This window comes from Narcine bancroftii, chromosome 8 (assembly GCF_036971445.1).
Source record: "Narcine bancroftii isolate sNarBan1 chromosome 8, sNarBan1.hap1, whole genome shotgun sequence".
NCBI classification, from domain to species: Eukaryota; Metazoa; Chordata; class Chondrichthyes; order Torpediniformes; family Narcinidae; genus Narcine; species Narcine bancroftii.
The window spans coordinates 26,985,117-27,002,620 of NC_091476.1; positions in this window are offsets into that span (position 1 = coordinate 26,985,117).

The window sequence follows — 17,504 nt, forward strand, 5'->3', positions numbered from 1 at the left end:
CCCGACTTCTCTCGCACACAAATCATGGCCAGATTTGGGCTCCACCCAATTACCCCCCGCACCCCCCCCACCCCCCCCAAACCAGAACCGCCCAGGGTTCGCGTCGTCGGTTACCTTCTGCATCTGCATTCATTTTGTCATCAGCCTCCTGTGGAATTTTCATTCGATGGCGTCGCCTAGGAACTCCTTGAAACCGACAATCTGAAAATCAGCATATAATTCAATGGAACATTTGATGCACACGGGCTCGGTGGCAGACAAAGCCGTCTTTGGTGATGACCCGGGGTCGAACGGCTCCGTGAGCCGAGAGCTCAGCGAATTGCACAGCTGGGCCATTGATCATCAAGCCCCGATTGCAGGGATTTACGCCGATGGGGCGGGGTAGAGACTGAACCCGCCACCCCAACCTCCATCCAATTCCAGCATATCCCATCGTGTTATCAATGCAAGCCTAGGTCTCCGATGAGATCCCCATCCCAACCTTCCCGTGGGGGGGTGGGGTGGGGGGCTACCCACCCGCACTTTCTGTGCTTTCCATTCTGTCCTGCCCGGCTGATGGGGGGGAGCTTGGTCCATGTCCCGGAGAAGTCAAGAGCTCGCTTACCTTGGCTGCGTTCAGCTCCTGCCTGCGGTCCGCTGTGGCGAGCGCTCGGCGGCTGCGTCAGCCCGCAGTGCGCAGAGGCGGTGCAGGGGCAGAGCCTCCCGATCGGCTGCTCCCACCGTCACCGTTTTCTCATCACCCTTGCATCTTCATCAACTCCGATCTCTCGTCATCTAGACGCGCCCCTGCCATCATAGTGGCAGCTCTCTCCTTCCACCACTGCGGCACCTTCCAGTCCCGGTCATTGCCTGTGGACATGAGAACTGCACTCTACCTCCCCCCCCCCCCCGCCCCTGCTTCCAGGTCGTGCATTGCCCATAACCACCAATGCCTCATTGATGCTATCTAATCCTGCTGAGTATTTGCATTATTTTGGGTCCTTCTTTCAGATTTCCAGCATTTGCATTTTTTTTTTGCTTTTTTTATTTATCATTTTAGCCTTATTTTTTTCTGGAGAAACGCTGTTAATTATGAACAAACAATTACATCCAGAGACAACACAGATTCATGTATCAGGTAGTAATTGACGGTTTATTTAATCACTCTTCAATGAATAAATCCAATTAAAATGCTATTTTGAGAAAGCTCATTTCCACTTCATCTAATCCAGCCAGTAACCACGACAACTAAGGTCCTCAACACAAACTCGGTTGGTAATCACAATAGATTTATTTTTCAAATATAATATTCGTTGGTATCCATGCCAAATTGCCCCATGAACTTGAGAGTCTTGCTAGATCATTTCAGAGCCCAGTTAAAAAAAAATCAATCACATTGATGAGGTGGAGATGAAATAGATATTCATGGAGTTTGATGTTTTTAAATTTGCTTGTAGACGGGGACAGGAAATCTTGATTAAGCAGCTCAAGTTCATGAGGCTAAACATTTTACAGTTGTGCCTAAGTGGAGTAGTTGCATTAATCGCATTATATAAAATATATGCGAGAGATGTGGGAAGAAGGGTCCAAAAACTTGTAACTCCTTAAAACTTTGATACAATCTCTTTGCTTTTTTTCTCTTACTGTAAAATGCACAATATGACACTAATGGTGACTCTTTGACAGCCTTACAGTAGGCAGAAGATAATTTAGTGTAATATTACATGTTCTGTACTATTACATGAGAGTAAAGGAATCTTGGAAAATGTACTTTTACTTATAGGGCACCATGATGGCTGAGTTTTAATATGTCTTACCCTATATTGAAGATTAGATTCTGAATTTCAAAGATCAAAGTGGCAAATACCATAAATGTCCAAAAGTGAAATAATCAAGCAACGCGGCTCCAAAAATAAGTAGCATATTGTCCCCATTGCGCTATTGAGTGTAATGGAATGTGGTTTCATTAGCACCTTTTGAGTTTCTTTGAAGTTATCAGCTTTCTATTACTTAGGATTTCTGATGAAAACATAAATTTGGTTCTTGCATGTTGTTAATGATCCTTGGAGAGAGAAATTAGATGATTGAAGACAGAGTTTATTGAAGATAACCCACCATAGGTAAAACACAGGATGCTGTTAACACCGTGGTTAAGTGGGAGAAAAAAAACACACACAAATGCTGGAGAAACTGAGCAGGTCAAACAGTGCCTTTATGTAGCAAAGGTACATCACCAACATTTTGGGCTTGAAGCCCTTCATCAAGAAATGTTTGCCTTTGCTACATAAGGCACTGTTTGACCTGTTCAGTTTCTCCAGCATTTGTGTGTGTGTGTTTTTTTTCCTCACAACCTGCCTAAAGTAATTTATCAGCGAGATTACAAAATATCACATCAAATTAGCCAATACAACGTCCTGATTGCAGGGTTTATGCAAATTGATGATCATTTGAGAAGCATTCAAGGGGCATTTTCTAACCACAATAATAAAGTACAAGGATCAAGGAAAATTCATCATCTCAAAAGCTTGATCAATCCAGCACACTACATTTGAAATAGTTAATGTCTCAATATTAATAGAATGATAGCAGCTGGGTATTCATGGATATCATTTATCTTTTAGTTCCAGTACAAGATGGAGGATTAGGAAAACCACATTATTTTCATTGAAACAAATTACAGTTTGTCATATACAACACCTAATACACAAATGAAACATTGTTATATACGTTTTGTATTTAACATCTGACTTTACAGCAATCAAAAGCCGTACCTACCTTCACCAGTTCAGTTGTTGTTAAGACTATTAGCAAGCTGATAGATTTATTCAAATAAAAACAGATTTCAGATTTATTGTCAGTGCATATATGACATCATATACATTCCTTTTCTTGTGGGCGTAGCAGAATTACCAGTTATTGGTAGCCAAAAAAAACTGACTCAATGTCCAAATGTAAACAAATAGAAAGAAAAAAAATCCAGAAGAGTCCTTAAATAACTGATTCCACCAGCCTACTGCAGGGGGCAACCTCTGTACCTGCAGAAGTGTAAGGGGACAGGACAACACCTGGCCGGCTGTCAATCAGTCGGCCTGAATGGATCAAGCTCCACCTGGTCGGGTGTCAATCACCCTCCAGGATACAAGCCTGCGCTGGCCTCCCGAGGCCTCACACTGAGTTGCTGCAGCCACAGCCAGCCTGGCTCTGTGGAGATTTTTGTGGATTAAATTGTGATGCGCTGTTAGACAGAATCAGACACACACAAGGTAAAGACTGAACAACAGGCTTTGACTTTGTTGTTGAGGCAGATAGTGGAAGGGGTAACAGCTGTTCCTGAACTTGGTGGTGCAAGTCTTGTGGCATCTATACCTCTTTCCTGATGAGAACAGAGCGAGTGCTGGGCGTGGTGGATCCTTGATGATGACTGCTGCTCTTCGATGGCAGTGTTTCCTGTAGATGTTCTTGATGGTGGGCTGTGTCCACTATCGTTTCCAGAGCTTTAGCATTTGATTATACACAATGTATTTAGAAGTAGTGTCTGGATTAGTATGTTCTTTCTTTTTAAAATATTTTTGAGTTTAATAAAAAAATACACACCTATAAATCCAATGCATAAGCTGGAATATAAGAGATAATTTGTACATTTCAAAAACCTTGATCTTCCATAGTACAAATTGTGTGCACCCTTCGCAATCAAACTCATTATATCAAAATATTTTTTTTTAAATAAAAAGGAAAAGGTAAACCCCCCTCCCCTCCACATTAATCAAACCCCTCCCGCTAAACAAGGTTAACTTGCATAACTAATATACATAGGAAACAAAAGAGAACATTCGGATACCAGACAACGCTGTTCAGGAGTATCCAAGCACCCTAATTATTTAAATTATGGTAATACTCCATGAATGGGCCCCTCGTCTTGTCAAAATTCACCTTTACACCTTTAACATTGTGTCTGGGTTTTTTTTTCTAAACATAGGAAAGACATAACCTCCTGTAACCATTGAATATGAATGAGCAGGTGGAGTGCTGTCTTTCTATTTCATCAAAATTTCCCATCTAACTGACAATGAGGTAAAAGTTAAAATACACTTATGAGATGAAGTCAATACTATTTCCTTTGAGAAAAACCAAATAGAACAATTAAAGGCATGGTTCTAATTTTACACTTAAAAAAAACTGATAAATTTTGAAAATAATTTTTCCAAAAATTTTATAAATTAGGTCAAATCCAAAACACAAGCCTCAAAAATTTAACTTTATCACATAATGAATCATATCAGAATATGAGTGAGATAGTTTGTTTTGAAATATGTGCTCTATGCACCATTGAACTGCAATAAACAACGTCATGCACAGGATTCATTAATCAAAGTGAAAACAATATCCCAGTCCTCGTCTGTGAGTGACAAATCCAAGTCATGTTCCCAATCACTATGCCCTTTCATACAGTCAAAATGTCCAAGTGTAAAGGCAAGATTCTCCGCACTTACATTGGGAAACTTACCTCCACGAATGTGCTGTGGTTGGCTCCAAGGCGCCGACTGCAAACACTCTTGGGGGAAGAGTCAGCGGCGAAGCGTTGCGCTTCATTGCCTAGCATAAATATAAACAGCTGGCTTGGGGCGGCCTGATGATGTTATGGTGATGACGTCAGCCTGAGACACAGGAGTGGTATTTTTAAAATGCCGACAGCTCAGCATATATGAATGACATTGACTCGGCAGGCGGCACTACCCCACCTCTATCAGCTCCAGAGAGTGCTGCAAGGTGCCGCTCAACATGAATCCAATGCAAGAGCAGCCTTTTAGGGTTGCTCCATGAAAGGTAAGTTTGCTACAAGGCGCCACTCAACATGAATGCAATGCAAGAGCAGCCTTTTAGGGTTGCTCCATGAAAGTTTACATTTTTTCCCTCTGCACTTGTAGCCAGTCTCCAGGCAGAATCTTGGCATGAAAGAGCCTACTATTAATCTTAATTAATCAAGCTATTCTAAAGTCCATCTGATCACTAACAATAATTGATATTGTGCCTCTATGAGGAAGCTTAAAATCAAAAAGCAAATCAAGAATGTTTGTTTCAGAAATCCATGGTGGATTAGGATGTTCTGAAGTGTGCATATTAAATTCTGAACATTTAAAAACAAGCATATAAGACACAATATCCTTATAAAGTATATCTAGCTTATTGAAAGGCTGTGACATTGCAGATACCCAGAGAGTGATCAGTCACATGCCAATATCCTTAAAGGGGCAAAAATCTCAGAGGAACAATTATTGTGTAAAACCATGATTACGTCTATACAATTTCACATAAAATAAACTACAAATACAACCTAGTGTCATGTTTTCGCATACTGAACTTCAGTTAATTTTGTTTGCAAATGTACCAGATGCTGCTGGAATACCATCCACTAATAACGCTCCTTAGAATCATGTGATTCTTTTGATTTTGCACTTCTTCCTTAATCTCCAAGATACTATTTTACCAAAATACTCTTCATAAATTTATCAGAATTGTTTACAAATATGTGCAAGACATAGCTTTGAATTGAACACGTCATTTCTTTGATGTTCCTCCTCCTCATCTCAAAACTTACTAAAGGTTCTTGTGTACAAACACCATCTTCCAGATTGGACCATTTCTCTGTGGTTTTGAATGTTTACTTGGATTAAACCTTTTCCACGGTGTTTTTGTTCTGAGCGACACTCCACAATGCTATGAGTATTAACACTTATGGAGGAATATATCAGGGAGAATGGCTTTTTTGTGAAAGAGCTCTTATCTTACAGGTAAACTAGGTGTGAATGAAGAGACTGCCAGAAAAATCAGAGCTCCTAAAAACAATCTACTGTGTATGGAATCAAAGTCTTCTTTGGCTTGGCTTCGCGGACAAAGATTTATGGAGGGGGTAAATGTCCACGTCAGCTGCAGGCTCGTTTGTGGCTGACAAGTCCGATGCGGGACAGGCAGGACAAAAAGGGCACTAAATGTACATGTGGCAAAGGATGGGCCTGTCCCAGTCAGTTGGACATTTCCACGAGTTGCAGATTAGATTTATAAATATGTTTTTAGAGCGAGATTGTAGACTTCGCCACAAAGTAACACTTCACATCTCATTTAAAATGCAAGATCTTGGCTGAAGCCAGTCATGCAGGAACCAGTGGCTTTTCAAAAGACAATGGGACTGCTTTGAAAGGAATTTTCAAAGGCAGGTGCAGAGGAGTCTGGGCTCAAATGCTGCTAAGATCTTTCAAAGACTGGGTTTGGAGCCCTGCAAGGAGTTCTGGTTTTGCAAAGGAGACAGACAACTGATTTTTGCAGTGACTTTTGGAAGCTTGTGGAAAACACCATTTTGAAGACAGGTTGTGAGTTTAAAACCCTTGTCGTCAAAGTACTCGAGATGGCAGAGGTCGACAGCATCGAGTCCACGCTGCTGAAGATCCAGCTGCGCTGGGTGGGTCATGTCTCCAGAATGGAGGACCATCGCCTTCCCAAGATAGTGTTATATGGCGAGCTCTCCACTGGCCACCGTGACAGAGGTGCACCAAAGAAAAGGTACAAGGACTGCCTAAAGAAATCTCTTGGTGCCTGCCACATTGACCATCGCCAGTGGGCTGATATCGCCTCAAACCGTGCATCTTGGCGCCTCACAGTCTGGCGGGCAGCAACCTCCTTTGAAGAAGACCGCAGAGCCCACCTCACTGACAAAAGGCAAAGGAGGAAAAACCCAACACCCAACCCCAACCAACCAATTTTCCCCTGCAACCGCTGCAACCGTGTCTGCCTGTCCCACATCGGACTTGTCAGCCACCAACGAGCCTGTAGCTGACGTGGACATTGACCCCCTCCATAAATCTTCGTCCGCGAAGCCAAGCCAAAGAAGAAGAAGTCCCTACAAGAGGAAATAACTGGCTGGAGTGTTTCTCCTGAAATAAGGGAAACAAAAACAACTCTGCAGTGACCTAAAAGAGGTTATCATTTGGAAAACTCATGATGGGGCAAGTTTCTTCAGCAACACACTGATTGGAGGAAATAGGTTTGTGTGTCCAATGAGCAACAAATCTCCCTCTGACACCAAGGGCCTTCCTGAGCAGTAACCACTTACTTTTAAGCACCAGAGCCTGGTGAAAATTCATAAATGTTAAATTGCTCTGCACAGTATAAGAATTGCCTGCTACCGGTGAATTTGGAGGATTGAGAAGTGAGATTGGACTGTGAATCAAAGAACTTTCCTGAACATGGTCGGACTCTAGCTCTACCCTTCCCTCAACTTGGTCTATGTGTCGGCTGAGTCCAGCATGCTCGTTGAATGAAGTGATAGGAGAAGGTATTCGGTTTCACAATCAGTTTATTATATAGCACAAGAATAAAGCTTAACAGGTGTAGACCATGTTTAAATTAAAAGAAACTTTTAAGTAACCATTTGACTTGGTGAATTTCTATTGCTGCTGGCTGTTGGGGTCCTCTGGACTCATAATACATGGCAAAGTTTTTCCAGGGTAAATGTGAGAAACAGAAGTACCTTCACAGATTTCGCTCGAGACAAAAATTGAGAACAAAGAACATTTATTGTACAACAGTGCAAAGTTGGGTGCTTCCCCTTACCATGGGAATACACACATATACTGGGGCTCACCCAACTTTTATACAGTTATCCAACTGCACGAAAACCAACAAGATCGGGTCAGATACAGCAATGAGCTCTCTGAACCCTTCTCCATTAACAATGGCGTGAAGCAAGGCTGTGTTCTCGCACCAACCCTCTTTTCAATCTTCTTCAGCATGATGCTGAACCAAGCCATGAAAGACCTCAACAATGAGGACGCTGTTTACATCCGGTACCGCACGGATGGCAGTCTCTTCAATCTGAGGCCCCCGCAAGCTCACACCAAGACACAAGAGAAACTTGTCCGTGAACTACTCTTTGCAGACGATGCCGCTTTAGTTGCCCATTCAGAGCCAGCTCTTCAGCGCTTGACTTCCTGTTTTGCGGAAACTGCCAAAATGTTTGGCCTGGAAGTCAGCCTGAAGAAAACTGAGGTCCTCCATCAGCCAGCTCCCCACCATGACTACCAGCCCCCCCACATCTCCATCGGGCACACAAAACTCAAAACGGTCAACCAGTTTACCTATCTCGGCTGCACCATTTCATCAGATGCAAGGATCGACAACGAGATAGACAACAGACTCGCCAAGGCAAATAGCGCCTTTGGAAGACTACACAAAAGAGTCTGGAAAAAAAACCAACTGAAAAACCTCACAAAGATAAGCGTATACAGAGCCGTTGTCATACCCACACTCCTGTTCGGCTCCGAATCATGGGTCCTCTACCGGCATCACCTACGGCTCCTAGAACATTTCCATCAGCGTTGTCTCCGCTCCATCCTCAACATTCATTGGAGCGCCTTCATCCCTAACGTCGAAGTACTCGAGATGGCAGAGGTCGACAGCATCGAGTCCACGCTGCTGAAGATCCAGCTGCGCTGGATGGGTCACGTCTCCAGAATGGAGGACCATCGCCTTCCCAAGATCGTATTATATGGCGAGCTCTCCACTGGCCACCGTGACAGAGGTGCACCAAAGAAAAGGTACAAGGACTGCCTAAAGAAATCTCTTGGTGCCTGCCACATTGACCACCGCCAGTGGGCTGATAACGCCTCAAACCGTGCATCTTGGCGCCTCACAGTTTGGCGGGCAGCAACCTCCTTTGAAGAAGACCGCAGAGCCCACCTCACTGACAAAAGGCAAAGGAGGAAAAACCCAACACCCAACCCCAACCAACCAATTTTCCCCTGCAACCGTTGCAACCGTGTCTGCCTGTCCCGCATCGGACTTGTCAGCCACAAATGAGCCTGCAGCTGACGTGGACATTTACCCCCTCCATAAATGTTCGTCCGCGAAGCCAAGCCAAATAGAAAGTACCCTCCCCCCCCCCCTTAACATTCTTCTGCCTCCTGGATTGGTTTGGCATTTGGTAATTCTGTCTCCTACCTGCCATGGGGTATCCTGTCTGGGTCCGTCCCATCATGTCATTGTCCTTATTCATGAATCTGCCTTTGTTCTTATTCACACATCTCAACCCCCAGGACTTAAATTCTATATGCAGAATTTGCTAATTCTTTCTTATTCACTGTAAGACCCTTATTCTATTATACTATTATTCTTTATTTCATTCATACTAACTTTACTTCCTATATTCTATTATCTCTCACAATCCACACTTTTTTTTTTTAGCTACGCTTAGTAAATTCTCAACTGGAAACTTGGTCTTTTTCCCAGCGAGTCAGCAAACAAACTGTAATCTCAGCATCATCAGACGGAGTTTGGGAAACATACATCCTTTGGGTTGTAGTGATCTGACGAAGGGTCCGTTGAATTAAACACTGCACACAAGTCATTAGGCAGGGAAGTATCATGATGGCTAAAGTAACGAGTCCAACTGCTATAAGGGCTGTGTGTATTCACCTCCAGTCACCAGTAAAAAGTTCAACCGCCTGACCATTGTGACCGCTGTCATCAATCGATCTTCCACAAACGCCGCCCTCAGCAGCCAATAAGTCATCGATAGCCAGGCGGTTTTGATGAGCTGTAGCTCGTATCTGTCGTTGTTCTTCAGCCAATAAATCCAAGGCCGTCGCTGTCTGTTTGGTGATCATCTTCAAAACTGCCTGGAGTCTGGTTAAACGGTTTAAATGCCAAACAGCTGTGGTATTCTGGAGCAGCTTGAGCCGTTTACAACTTGAATCCCCCCTTATAGTGATCGCCTTTAGCCTTCCGAATGCATTCGTGACCCAAAGGATGATTTACAAGATGCCAAGTTGGGGGGGAGCGTTTATTGTTACCTAACCTGTGAGTAGCAGCTTGTCTGTGAGCATTAGCATATATACCCCCTTTATCCCTACTCCAGGTATAGCCCTGACTAATCTTCTGCCTATCATTTTCCCACCATCTTCTTTGTACCATATTTTTAGCACTCATCTCTTTAATATCTGTAGAGGATGGGACGCAAACCCAATCCACTCCCCTAGGGCAGTTCTGTTTCCCTGGTCCATGTTGGGATCCTAAATTAAACCATACTAAATAAGGTACCCCACTATGAATACACACTATACCTGTGCTCTGTCTGCATTCTAAAGGTAAACGTCCATTCCTCAAAGTAATCATCACCTCTGCTGCCCCTATTCCAGGAGGACTTAATATATTGTGTACAATTGGGTGGTTTCCCCAGAAATTGGGAACCAGCAGAAAAACAATACAGCAAATAATAAAAATAACATTACAGCACTTTTTCCAGGCGTAGCGCAACTTTCAGACCAGAAGGATGCAAGACTGCACGCCAGGTGGAGGGTATATTATCAACATCTTTAGTCTGTGGATTAGCTTGTTTAATGCGTTGTATGTGAGTCCACCCCTTTTTTTTTTGTTCGCACTGCAGTGTCTGTAATCAGAAGTACACAATAAGGGCCGTCCCATATCAGTTTTAGTTTATGGTCTTGCCACGCTTTTACATATACCCAATCACCAGGTTTAACGGAATGAATAGGATAGTCCAGGGGTGGGTTTTGAGCTAATAAACCCTTCTGTCTTAAGTCAAACAGAGAAGTAGAAAGTCCCTGTAAATATTTAGATAAGTTACTGGTCATTAGCCTCAGGGATATGGGTATCAGTGTAGAATCCCACGTAAGGAAGACCAAACATCATTTCATATGGTGAGACACCAAGTTCCTTACGAGGAGCTGTGCGAGTCCTAATTAAAGCTAAGGGTAAGCATTTAATCCAGGAGAGGCCAGTTTCCTCATAAAGTCAAGTGAATTGATTTTTCAGGGTCTGATTCATCCGTTCAACACGGCCTGAACTCTGGGGGTGCCATGAGATATGTAACTGCCAATCTATTCCCAAGATTTTACACACACCCTGGAGTACCTGAGAGGTAAAATGTGTACCTCGATCTGAGTCAATGGTTTGAATAATGCCATAACGTGGAATAACAGACTAGTAATACCCGGATAACGGTGCTAGCATGATCATTAGGGGTCGGGAAAGCCTCAACCCATCGAGTAAAATGATCCACCATCACCAGGAGGTATTTATAAACCCCTATCTTAGGTAATTCCGTGAAGTCAATCTGTAGTCGTTGAAAAGGGCATACGGCTATATCGCGACCGCCAGGCATTACCTGGCGCATGACTTTCTTATTCACTCGCTGACAGATTGGGCAACCCAGAGTATTTTGCTTGGCTATGGTGTATATTCCCAAGCAATTAAAGGACCGTACAAAAGCATCAACAAGTGCCTGTGTTACCCAATGTGTCTGCTGGTGGAGCTGACCAGTAATCTGACGAGCCAAGGCTTTGTTCAGTACTTGGCGTCCCTCTGCCGTCCACCACAACCCATCGGCAGTTTGACGCATTCCCTGGTCTTTCATATAAACCTCCTCTTCCCGTGAAAAGATGGAAGTCTTTTGAACCTCATGTGGGCTGGGGAGTAACAGCTGCATGTCTGTTTTTTCTGTGAGTGCAGCCTGTTTGGCAGCTTCATCTGCCCATCTGTTCCCCTGTGCTTCAGGACTGTCAATAATTTGATGGCCCTGTACATGAACTACAGCTATCTCCTCAGGTAACATAAGAGCATCTAAGGATTGAACAATTAAGTTTTCATAGATCAACTTTTGTCCTTTCCCAGTTATCATTCCCCACTCTCTCCAAATCTTTCCAAAGGTGTGCACTACACCAAAAGCATACTTTGAGTTGGTATAGATTGTGCCCACCTTTCCCTCTAAACCCTGGAGAGCTCTACAGAGGGCATATAATTCACAGGATTGTGCCGACCAATGACCGGGAAGACGACCGGATTCAATCACAACTCCTTCATTCCCATCCACTACACTATACCCGCTATACCGAATGCCATCAATGCAGCGAGAAGATCCATCAATAAACCATCTTTCACCCTCCCGTAAAGGTTCATTACTTAAATCATCTCTAATTTTTGTCTGTAAATCTATCACTTCTAAACATACATGCATCTTTGAGGTCAATTACACTAAACCACTTACTATGGGGATCAATTTTACCCATTATCGTATAGGGGTTAGATACAACCGGTTAACGGGTGAGAATAACTTTGTTTAACTCCCTCAAATCCTGCACTAATCGATAGGTACCGTCTGGTTTTTGGACAGGTAAAATTGAGGTTTTAAAAGGTGACATACAAGGTTCGAGTATACCATCTTTCACCAATTGGTCAATTACTGGCTGCAGCCCCTTTCGGCCAGCCATAGGAATTGGATACTGTTTACATCTAATTACTTGGTCAGGGTCTTTTAAAGTAACTTGCAGGGGAGGAACATCTAACCCTCCTCTATTGCCTCTTTTTGCCCATACTCTAGGATTTATTAGTTCCCGATCCTCCTGTTAGTACATAAAATTGAACCCCGATACCTGATCCCTGTGGTCTGGTACCGATAGCCAATTGGTCCTGTAAATCCCGTCCCAACAAGCAAACTCCAGCTTGGGGAACTAGTAAAATATCCTGTTATTATCTTTTCTCCCATTTGTATCCTTACATTCTTTAGTATAGGGACCGTAAAATCTCTTCCTCCCACTCCCGAAATCATCACTGTCCCTTCTGTTTTAACACCCTCGGGCCGTTGTAAAATACTAGACCGGGCTACCCCAGAATCTACTAGAAAAGTCATCTTGTCACTGTGGGGTCCTATGCTTGAATTTACCAATGGTTCTCCGTGCAGCCCCACGGTGTGTATTGACTGAGAACCATGACCCCCCCCCCCTATTCATAATCTGCCTCCATCAATGCATAAGATCGCGTCTCCCTGGCTGCATTGGGCATTCCCTCTTAAAGTGTCCCTCCTTTTTACAATAATAGCAAACTAATGCTCCTGTTTCCCAATTTCTACCAGGGTATCCACGGGGTTCCCGGAATGGTTGTAGTCCACGGAATTCTCCTCTACCCCTGCCTCTGCTCTGGTCTCTACTTCCCCACCCCTGGCGCTCCTCCCAACGTCCAGGAGCTGGCACACAGCTCCTAACATTTCCCTGCTGTCCCTCCACAACTTCCTTAACTGCCTGCATCCAAATCTTAGCCTTTCCTTTCTGTTCATCTTCAGACCTCTGGACGTATGCCCTTTGTGCGATCTGTAAAAGCTGTGTTATTCCCTGTTCATGCCAATTCTCTGTCTTTTGTAATTTCTTCCTGATATCTGGGGCTGAATTAGTAACAAAGCCCGTCAATACCAACTGTTCACCTGCTGGGGATCCTGTATCCAACCCCCCATATTGCTGTACTCAAATGCCTTCTTAAAGTTCTGTCCTTTTGGAACAGACTCCTTCATTCCTTTTCCTTTAACCCGGTACTCATCCATTCGCATGAGACCATCATTAGTAGTCTTATCCCAATTTGGGTTTACCAGGGAAAATTTAGCTTCTCCAAGTATCGCCTCTGGTCCCCCTTGGTGTTCCCTATCCCAGACTCTAATCCCTGCCTGGCGAATCATTCCATGCTCATCCAAAGTAAATAGAGTCTTAAAGAGAGACATTAATTCATCCCAGGTATATATATTAGGTCCCAAAAATTGACCTAATTGTTCTGTACATCCCTGAGGGTCTTCTATCAGGGAGGTCATTTCCTTCTTAAAATTGCGCACCTCCGTACTAGTCAGAGGCACATTTATGAACCCGAGACCCCCCCAGATCCCTTCCCAAGGGAACCTCTCGTAAGTCTCATCCAGTTAATTTCTGGCTTATCCCCTCCTCTATGATGTTTAGGTTCATGCCCTCCGGGAGACAAATCAAAGGGTTTTGCCCTTCCCTCCCGAAGGGTCTCACACTGTTCTGAATGACCCTCATAATCAAAGTCTCCTCCCTCTCGTGTCAATTGAGGCGGTAATCTTGTACTCTGTGAGCGGGTCATCATACCACCCCTACTTTCTTTTTCTTTCTCTAACTGTGGAGGAAGAGGGGAAGGTGAAAAAGGGGGAAGATAGGAGCCGGCACAGGGGGAGCATAAGATGGAGGAAGGGAATGTAACACATCCCATCCTTGTATTTCAGGGGCAGAAGGTTCCTCATCCTTCTTGTTCTTGCATTCCTTTTCGCTCAAAATCATTTGATCAAACGATCCACTGAATCAACAGGTTGCATATTTTCTGCTCTCGGTATTACCTCCTTGATTTTGGTAGAACCAGATGTTCAATGCCTGACACATCCAGTCCTCATAGGATCCGAACTTTGGCCAATATACCAAACTCCCTTTTATCGGATTCTTAACCCATTCCTGATAGCAATACCTGACCATGGTCTGTTTATCTTTCCCACGGGTTTTCCCCACACCCCAATCAGATAACGTTAATCCTAACGGACTATGTTTAGGTATCTGATCTTCCCGTCCTTCTTCAGGACTGTTTCCCTTGGTACTTACTCCTCCCATACTAGCAGGTAAATAAATTCCTCTTACCGGGATCCAGTAGCTATTCCTAGCGCGCTTCCTTAATGTTCTCCCATCGTTTGTTCTCAATGCCTCTTCTCGGATATCACTCGCTTCGTCCACTGACCAGTCACCCTTCGTCCAGGAGTCCAGCTGAATCAGCCGGGGTGCACCTACCCCCGTCGTCGGGCACTCTGTCAGTGGAGGGAGTGCGATCCCGGACAATCCCCCATTTGTGAGAAACCTAAGTACCTTCACAGATTTCGCTCGAGACAAAAATTGAGAACAAAGAACATTTATTGTACAACAGTGCAAAGTTGGGTGCTTCCCCTTACCATGGGAATACACACATATACTGGGGCTCACCCAACTTTTATACAGTTCATTTCAGTGTAGAGGTACCGTCCCCCCCTTAACATTCTTCTGCCTCCTGGATTGGTTTGGCATTTGGTAATTCTGTCTGCCTACCTGCCAGTTTCTGTACACTTGAAAGACCATGGGGTATCCTGTTTGGGTCCCATCATGTCATTGTCCTTATTCATAAATCTGCCTTTGTTCTTATTCACACATCTCAACCCCCAGGACTTACTAATTCTGCAGAACTTGCTAATTTTTCTATCACTATAAGACTCCTGTTCGGCTAACAGACAATATTTGTAAATTTATTAACTTAATTCATGCAGTAGAAGGGAATAAAGCTCCAACAGTAGCAGTTGCTTTAGATGCAGAGAAGGCCTTTGACAGAGTAGAATGGAATTATTTATTCAAAGTATTACAAAAATTCAGTTTACCAGAGAAGTATATTAATTGGATTAAAGCATTATATAAGGGGCCATTGGCGAAAGTGACAGTAAATGGATATATAATCAAAGTAATTTAACTTAAGCAGATCAACAAGGCAGGGATGCCCACCATCACCCTTATTGTTCGCGTTAGCTATAGAACCACTAGCAGAATTGATAAGAACAGAAAATAAAATAAAAGGGATAAAAATAAAAGACAAGGAATATAAAATCAGTTTATTTGCAGATGATGTTATAGTATACTTAACAGAACCAGAACTATCAATAAAAGAATTACATAAGAAATTGAAGGAATATGGAGAAGTGTCGGGTTACAAGATTAACGCAAATAAAAGTGAAGCAATGCCAATTAATAATGCGGATTTCTCAAAATTTAAGAAAGAATCACCATTCAGATGGCAAATGCAAGCAATACGATACCTAGGTATACAAATAAATAAAAACCTCGGCCATCTATATAAACTCAATTATTATCCACTAATGAAAAAATTAGGACGACTTAGAGCATTGGAAAGACTTACCACTAACACTAATAGGAAGGATAAACTGTATTAAAATGAACATTTTCCCAAGGATACAATACCTATTTCAGGCATTGCCAATACACTTGACAGAGAAATTCTTCAAGGAGTTAAAGAAAATAATAAGGAAATTTTTATGGAAAGGGGGGAAACCGAGGATAGCACTAGATAAATTAACAGAATGGTATAAACAAGGAGGCTTACAACTGCCAAACTTTAAAAATTATTATAGAGCCGCACAATTAAGATACCTATCAGATTTTTATCAAACAAGGGAAAAGCCAGATTGGACTAGATTAGAACTAGATAAAATAGGGGAGAAGATACTTGAACATATATTATATAAATGGGATGAAAAATTGGTACAACGTAGGAATTCTCCAGTATTACATCATCTGCTCAATATTTGGAAAGAAGATTCATGTAGAAAGGAATAAAACAAATTACCAATTACCAAAACTAATACTGACGCAAAATCAGCTAATCCCTTTTACAATAGATAACCTTTCCTTTAGAGAATGGGAGAAAAAAGGGATCAAAAGAATAGAAAATTGCTTTTCAGGAAATAAATTACTATCCTTTGAACAAATGAAGGATAAATATAATATAACTCAAGATACAGTGTTGGCATACTACCAACTGAAATCCTACTTGAAGGACAAATTGGGAAGCAGTCTGAGGTTACCAGAGGGAAGTAATTTTGAATATGTGATTAGACACAATGATATTCAAAAAATTTATAACAAATATGTATATTAAGCTGCAAGAAAAGGAGAATGAGGAAACAAATGGTAAAACTAAACAAAAATGGGAACAAGATTTAAACAAAGATAAAGAAGGAAGCATGGGAGAAGTTATGCTCTTGAACGATGAGAAATACAATAAACACGAGGTTATGTATGATACAATATAACTGGATACTCAGGCTATACATTACATCTCAAAAGTTAAATAAATGGGACCCAACAGTATCTGACAGATGTTTTCGCTGTAAAAAGGAAATGGGAACAACAATTCATGCAATTTGGACATGTGAGAAAGTGAAAAAATTTTGGGAAGATCTAAACCAGATATTAAATAAAATCACAAAAAGCAATATACCAAAAAACCCAGAGATCTTCCTCCTAAGTAACATAAAAAACAAAGAATTTGGACTTGATTTGGATGGTGCACAAAAAAGATTGGTTAGGATAGCCCTAGCTGTAGCAAAAAAATGTATTATGTCAGCCTGGAAATTAGAAGATAACTTGAGAATACAACAATGGTATATAGAAATGAATAATTGTATTCCACTAGAAAAAATAACATATAATTTAAGAAATATTACAATATTTGAACAAAAATGGGAGCCATACATGAAACACAATAGAGAAAACCTACCGGGGACATCTACCACCTAAATTGACAGAAGTAGAAGGAAATGAAAAGAATTAACTCAGTGGAACTTCTTGTTTATTTTTATTGAGTGACAACATTGTTTGACGGGTTTAATGTATCTTAGATTCTGAACTTTAAATGAATGGGAGGGGAGGTAGGGAGGGTGGGATGGGAAGAGGGGGGGAGAAAACGACACTGTATATATTTGAAAAGAAAAATGTATGTATCTTGATCAATGTGGTTTATAGTGTGAAAAATTAAAAATTAAAAAAAGACTCCTGTTCGGCTCCGAATCATGGGTCCTCTACCGGCATCACCTACAGCTCCTAGAACGCTTCCACCAGCGTCGTCTCCGCTCCATCCTCAACATTCATTGGAGTGAT